Source organism: Rattus norvegicus, chromosome 2 (assembly GCF_021556685.1).
Source record: "Rattus norvegicus strain SHRSP/BbbUtx chromosome 2, alternate assembly SHRSP_T2T, whole genome shotgun sequence".
Lineage (NCBI taxonomy): Eukaryota > Metazoa > Chordata > Mammalia > Rodentia > Muridae > Rattus > Rattus norvegicus.
The window spans coordinates 90,690,611-90,697,715 of NC_141535.1; the positions used below are offsets into that span (position 1 = coordinate 90,690,611).

General features: G+C 39.5%; 1 pseudogene; it reads left to right on the forward strand.

The window, feature by feature from the left end:
* The first annotated feature begins 1,849 nt into the window (after positions 1 to 1,849).
* Spic-ps1 (Spi-C transcription factor, pseudogene 1) lies at positions 1,850 to 2,656 on the forward strand (annotated as a pseudogene).
* The last annotated feature ends 4,449 nt before the right edge of the window (positions 2,657 to 7,105 follow it).

Genomic DNA, 7,105 nt, shown 5'->3' on the forward strand with positions numbered 1-7,105 from the left:
AATATCTATGCCCCAAATACAAGGGCACCTACCTACGTAAAAGAAACCTTACTAAAGGTCAAAGCACACATTGCACCTCACACAATAATAGTAGGAGATTTCAACACCCCACTCTCATCAAAGGCAGATCATGGAAAAAGAAATTAAACAGAGACGTAGACAGACTAAGAGAAGTCATGAGCCAAATGGACTTAACAGATATTTATAGAACATTCTATCCTAAAGCAAAAGGATATACCTTCTTCTCAGCTCCTCATGGAACTTTCTCAAAAATTGACCATATAATTGGTCAAAAAACAGGCCTCAACAGATATAGAAAGATAGAAATAATTCCATGCGTCCTATCTGACCACCACGGCCTAAAGCTGGTCTTCAATAACAATAAGGGAAGAACACCCACATATACATGGAAGCTGAACAATGCTCTACTCAATGATAACCTGGTCAAGGAAGAAAGAAAGAAAGAAATTAAAGACTTCTTAGCATTTAATGAAAATGAATGTACAACATACCCAAACTTATGGGACACAATGAAAGCTGTGCTAAGAGGAAAACTCATAGCTCTGAGTGCCTGCAGAAAGAAGCAGGAGAGAGCATATGTCAGCAGCTTGACAGCACACCTAAAAGCTCTAGAACAAAAAGAAGCAAACACACCCAGGAGGAGTAGAAGGCAGGAAATAATCAAACTCAGAGCTGAAATCAACCAAGTAGAAACAAAAAGGACCATAGAAAGAATCAACAGAACCAAAAGTTGGTTCTTTGAGAATATCAACAAGATAGATAAACCCTTAGCCAGACTAACTCGAGGACACAGAGAGTGTGTCCAAGTTAACAAAATCAGAAATGAAAAGGGAGATATAACTACAGAAACAGAAGAAATTCAAAAAATCATCAGATCCTCCTACAAAAACCTATATTCAACAAAACTGGAAAATCTGCAGGAAATGGACAATTTCCTAGACAGATACCAGGTACCAAAGCTAAATCAGGAACAGATAAACCAGTTAAACAACCCCATAACTCCTAAGGAAATAGAAGCAGTCATTAAAGGTCTCCCAACCAAAAAGAGCTCAGGTCCAGACGGGTTTAGTGCAGAATTCTATCAGACCTTCATAGAAGACCTCATACCATACTATCCAAACTATTCGACAAAATTGAGACAGATTGATCACTACTGAATACCTTCTATGAAGCCACAATTACTCTTATACCTAAACCACACCAAGACCCAACTAAGAAAGAGGACTTCAGACCAATTTCCCTTATGAATATCGACACAAAAATACTCAATAAAATCCTGGCAAACCGAATCCAAGAGCACATCAAAACAATCATCCACCATGATCAAGTAGGCTTCATCCCAGGCATATAGGGATGGTTTAATATACAGAACCATCAACGTGATCCATTATATAACCATCCAATGAAAAAAAGATAGCATTTTCAGCAAATGGTGCTGGTTCAACTGGAGGTCAACATGTAGAAGAATGCAGATCATCCATGCTTATCACCCTGTACAAAGCTTAAGTCCAAGTGGATCAAGGACCTCCACATCAAACCAGACACACTCAAACTAATAGAACAAAAACTAGGGAAGCATCTGGAACACATGGGCACTGGAAAAAATTTCCTGAACAAAACACCAATGGCTTATGCTTTAAGATCAAGAATCGACAAATGAGATCTCACAAAACTGCAAAGCAAAGGACACTGTGGTTAGGACAAAACGGCAACCAACAGATTGGGAAAAGATCTTTACCAATCTTACAACAGATAGAGGGCTTATATCCAAAATATACAAAGAACTCAAGAAGTTAGACCACAGGGAGTCAAATAACCCTATTAAAAAATGGAGTTCAGGGGAGGATGTCAGAGAAGGTTTCAGTCTCCGTCTTGCACTGGACAGATTTGCGTTGAACCGTTTCCACAGACTTGAGTCCAGCAAGAGAACCTGGGCCAAGCATTTGAAGACGCCTTTGAAGTACTGACACAACATTCCACTGGAGAAATGCAGTACCCCCCAAAACATAGAAATTACATGGCTATCATTAACCCTTATCCTCACATCAGAGGCAATTCTAACTACTGTGGAATGTTACCACCCACAGACGAACCCCTCTATGACTGGAGAGGTGTAACAAATGGTTCTGCGGACCTGTATTTGGAAGGAAGCTTCCATCAATCCCTACAGAACGTAGCTGAAAGTCAGCTGGTACAAGCCCCTTTCTTCCAGGAAAAGGGAGGAAGAGGCAGGAGGAAGCTTTGGCAATTTGAATACCTTTTCGAATCCCTGTGCAATTCGGAGATGGTGTCTTGTATCCAGTGGGTCGACAAAGCCAAGGGCATCTTTCAGTTTATATCAAAAAACAAAGAAAAACTCGCTGAACTCGGCGGAAAAGAAAAGGCAACCGGAAACCAATGACTTACCAGAAGATGGCCAGAGCCCTGAGGAATTACGCCAGAACTGGGGCGATCACAAAAATCCGGAGAAAGCTGACCTACCAGTTCAGCAAAGCTGTTCTCCAAAGACTTGCTCCGTCTCACTTTCTGGGGAAAGACCTCTTCTAACTCACAGTATAACCAGCCTGATTAGGGCTATCTCAATTTAAACCACTGGAATGCAAATTACTATGCTCACGCCAGTTACCAGAGCTGACATTAGCTTCTTGCCTTGCCAGTGTCAAAAGAGCCCAAGCTTTAGGATTTCCAAAGCAGATTGCTTCTTGGTTTTGGGATTCCACACCAGCAGGACAAAAACGCAGAAAGAGAATATATAAACAGGCCATGTTTGGACTTCACTTCAGAAGCATGCTTCCTGCAGATCACCATTTCTAGTCAACGGGCTCAGTGTCCATGAATTGTGTATCCAAGAACATCCTGAAGCCAGAATGTCTTCTCAGAAAAATGGGGGTGGGGGGGACACACAGTGGCACGTGGTATTTTTAAATAAATGATTGAATTTGAAGCAACTGAAAAAAATGGAGTTCAGAACTAAACAAAGAATTCACAGCTGAGGAAAGTCGAATGGCTGAGAAACACCTAAAGAAATGTTTAACATCTTTAGTCAGAAGGGAAATGCAAATCAAAACAACCCTGAGATTTCACCTCACACCAGTGAGAATGACTAAGTTCAAAACTCAGGTGACAGCAAATGCTGGCAAGGATGTGGAGAAAGAGGAACACTCCTCCATTGTTGGTGGGATTGCAGACTGGTACAACCATTCTGGAAATCAGTCTGGAGGTTCCTCAGAAAATTGGACATTGAACTACCTGAGGACCCAGGTATACCATAATTAGGCCTATACCCAAAAGACGCCCCAACATATAAAAAAAGACACGTGCTCCACTATGTTCATAGCAGCCTTATTTATAATAGCCAGAAACTGGAAAGAACCCAGATGCCCTTCAACAGAGGAATGGATACAGAAAATGTGGTACATCTACACAATGGGATATTACTCAGCTATCAAAAACAATGACTTTATGAAATTCGTAGGCAAATGGTTGGAACTGGAAAATATCATCCTGAGTGAGGTAACCCAATCACAGAAAAACACACATGGTATGCACTCATTGATAAGTGGCTATTAGCCCAAATGCTTGAATTGTCCTAGATGCACAGAACACATGAAACTCAAGACGGATGATCAAAATGTGAATGCTTCACTCCTTCTTTAGAAGGGGAACAAGAATACCCTTGGCAGGGAATAGAGAGGCAAAGATTAAAACAGAGGCAGAAGGAACACCCATTCAGGACCTGTCCCACATGTGGCCCATACATATACAGCCACTCAATTAGACAAGATGGATGAAGCAAAGTGCAGGCCAGCAGGAACCGGATGTAGATCTCTCCTGAGAGACACAGCAAGAATACAGCAAATACATAGGCGAATGCCAGCAGCAAACCACTGAATTGAGAATAGGACCCCCGTTGAAGGAATCAGAGAAAGGACTGAAAGAGCTTGAAGGGTTTGAAGACCCCATATGAACAACAATGCCAAGCAACCAGAGCTTCCAGGGACTAAGCCACTACCTAAAGACTATACATGGACTGACCCTAGACTCTGACCTAATAGGTAGCAATGAATAGCCTAATAAGAGCACCAGTGGAAGGGGAAGCCCTTGGTCCTGCCAAGACTGAACCCCCAGTGAACGTGATTGTTGGGGGAGGGTGGCAATGAAGGGAAGATGGTGAGAGGAACACCCATATAGAGGGTGAGGGTAAGGGTGAGGGGTTAGGGGGATGTTTGCCCGGAAACCTGGAAAGGAAATAACATTCAAAATGTAAATAAGAAATACTCAATTTAATAAAAAAATTATGTATCATAACGGCTTCCCTAAAACTTAATTAAAAATTAGTAGTGGACTAGAAACTTTATTGATATCAATAAACACTTATCTGCATATATTGTTTATGTTGTATATACAAGAGTAACAATTGTTCACTTATACAGTCAAAGAGAAGGATAAACTTTTTAGCTGAAGGGAATCTGTGTAATGTGGAGTTTTAAGGTCATGCTTGTAGATTATGATCTCATGGAAATATAAATAGGAAGTGATACACTATGCTAATTTGATATAAGTATCATGCTGTTTTGTACATTTATTACCATTTCTCTTAACATGAATGGCTCTAAATAAAATGTTTGGTTTTGTACAGAATTCTTTATAATTTTATGTTTTAATGTACATATTACTAATTTTGATGAAATATATATCACTCATTTTATGGTTTTCCTTATTTTCCATATCGACCATCTACATGGTTGATACATACTGTTTTAAATCATCATAAATTCCCATATCTCAATTTATTATGAGTGAATTTCTACACTTAAATCTATATTATTCCAGGATCATTTGTATTTTAAAAGTATTGCTAATGAAAATTCATAGGTGTGTACTTGAAATATTGTGATTTTAGTAAGCATGAGGAATAAACACTACTTTAGTTATCATGAAAGATAAAGATTTTGCTTGCTTCAATGTATTATGTTTTGTGGAAATTAAGTTTTAAAATTTGTGAGTGTTAAATAAGGTTGATAAATAGCCTGAAGCTTTATTAAACGCTTTAAGAATATCAACTAATAATGTATTATTTTTGGTTTTGTTTTATATTTACTTAAAGTACCATTAAATTTTAACTCATAGTCCATTCTGTTTATGCACATTATAATAATATTAGAAGCTGGCAATGCACATCAGTAGTCAATAACTAGCCTAGTATATGCTGGGTGCTGGAACTAATGCCAAAGGTGTGATAGACCTGTTCCATACTTATAATAAATTAGTAAATTTAATTTCCCTAACTGCATCATTATTTAGGCACTATTTGTTCCCTTAGATTGTTTTATGTTATCTCAACAAAGTACCATACACTGGCAAAAGGGGGGGGGATCTAATTCTTTCAATTCTGAGCCAGAGAAGTCTACAATGAAGGAGGTTTGGACAGATTTTTCTAAAGTCATTATAAGATGGTTGGAAGCTATCACATGAGCAAAAGCATATATATGTCCAGGAGAAAAAGTTCAAGGGAGACAGGTGGAAGAGGAGGAGGAGGAGAATTCAGGGGAAAAAAAATTAAAAGTCCTAGTGTGGGGACCAATTAAGATTTTACGCCAGACCTATTCTAATGATAATACAGCCACTTACGTGGCAAAGAGTCCTTATGATATAATCATGTCATTTCAACGTGGCCATGTCTGTGATGAAATGCTCACTTGCAAAGTCTTGTAGGTTCACCATTGCAATTCGTAGTTATATATTCCATAACATAACCAATAATGTTCTATGTCATTACAGTACTTTACAATTTACAGAGTAACTTCTCAAGTGTCTCACTGATGCTTTTCAAATACCCTGTATGTACATGACATTGAATTTTGGGAGCATAGGTTTCAGTTAATAAAGCATTTCATTGTATATAATAAGAATGTGTGATGAAGCCCTTTCTTTTTTTATTGTTTTTTTTTATTTACATGTCAAGTGTTGTCCCCTTTCCTGGTTTTCTGTCTATAAACATCCTATCCCATTCCCCTCCCCCTTCTTCTAGAAGGATGATCCTCCACCCATGACCCACCCTTCCTACCTCTCTTACATGACATGCCCTTACACTGGGGGTGGGGATGGGGTGGGGATCAAGGATTGGCAGAACCAAGGGCATCTCCTCCCATTGGTGCCCAACAAGGCCATCCTCTGCTACATATGCAGCTAGAGCCATGGGTCTGTTCATGTGTACACTTCAGATGGTGGTTTAATAACTAGGAGCTCTGGTTTGTTGGAATTGTTGTTCCTATGGGGTTGCAAACTCCTTCATCTCCTTCAATTCTTTCTCTATCTTCTCCAATGGGGACACAGTTCTTGGTTCAGTGGTTGACTACCGGCGTCTGCCTCTATATTTGTCAGGCTCTGGCAGAGCATCTCAGGATACAGCTCTATCAGGCTCCTGCCATCATGCACTTCTTGGCGTCAGAAATATTGTCTGGGTTTGGTGGCTGCATATGAATGGACTTGATCAACAGGTGGGCCGGTCTCTGGATGGCCTTTCCTTCAGTTTCTGCTCTAAAATTTGTTTCCATATTTCCTCCTATTAATATTTTTGTTCCCCTTTTAAGAAGAACCGAAGCATGTACACTTTACTCATCCTTCTAGAGCTTCATGTGGTCTGTGGATTATATCATTGGGTAATCTGAGCTTTGGTAATACCCAGTTATCAGTGAGTGCATACGGGGTGTGTGCATGTGTGTGTGTGTGTGTGTGTGTGTGTGTGTGTGTGTGTGTTTGTGTGTGTGTGTGTATGTAGTTTTGTTTTTTGTATGTGTTTGATTGGGTTACCTCACTCAGACTGATGTTATCTAGTTCCATCCATTTGCTTATGAATTTCATGAAGTCATTGTTTTTAATAGCTGAGTAATATCCCATTGTGTAAATATACCACATTTTTTGTATCCATTCCTCTGTTGAGGGACATCTGGGTTCTTTCCACTTCTGGCTATTATAAATAAGGCTGCTATGAATATAGTGGAACATGTGTCCTTGTTATATGTTGGAGCATCATTTGGTTATATGCCCAGGAGTGGTATAGCTGGGTACTCAGGTACCACTG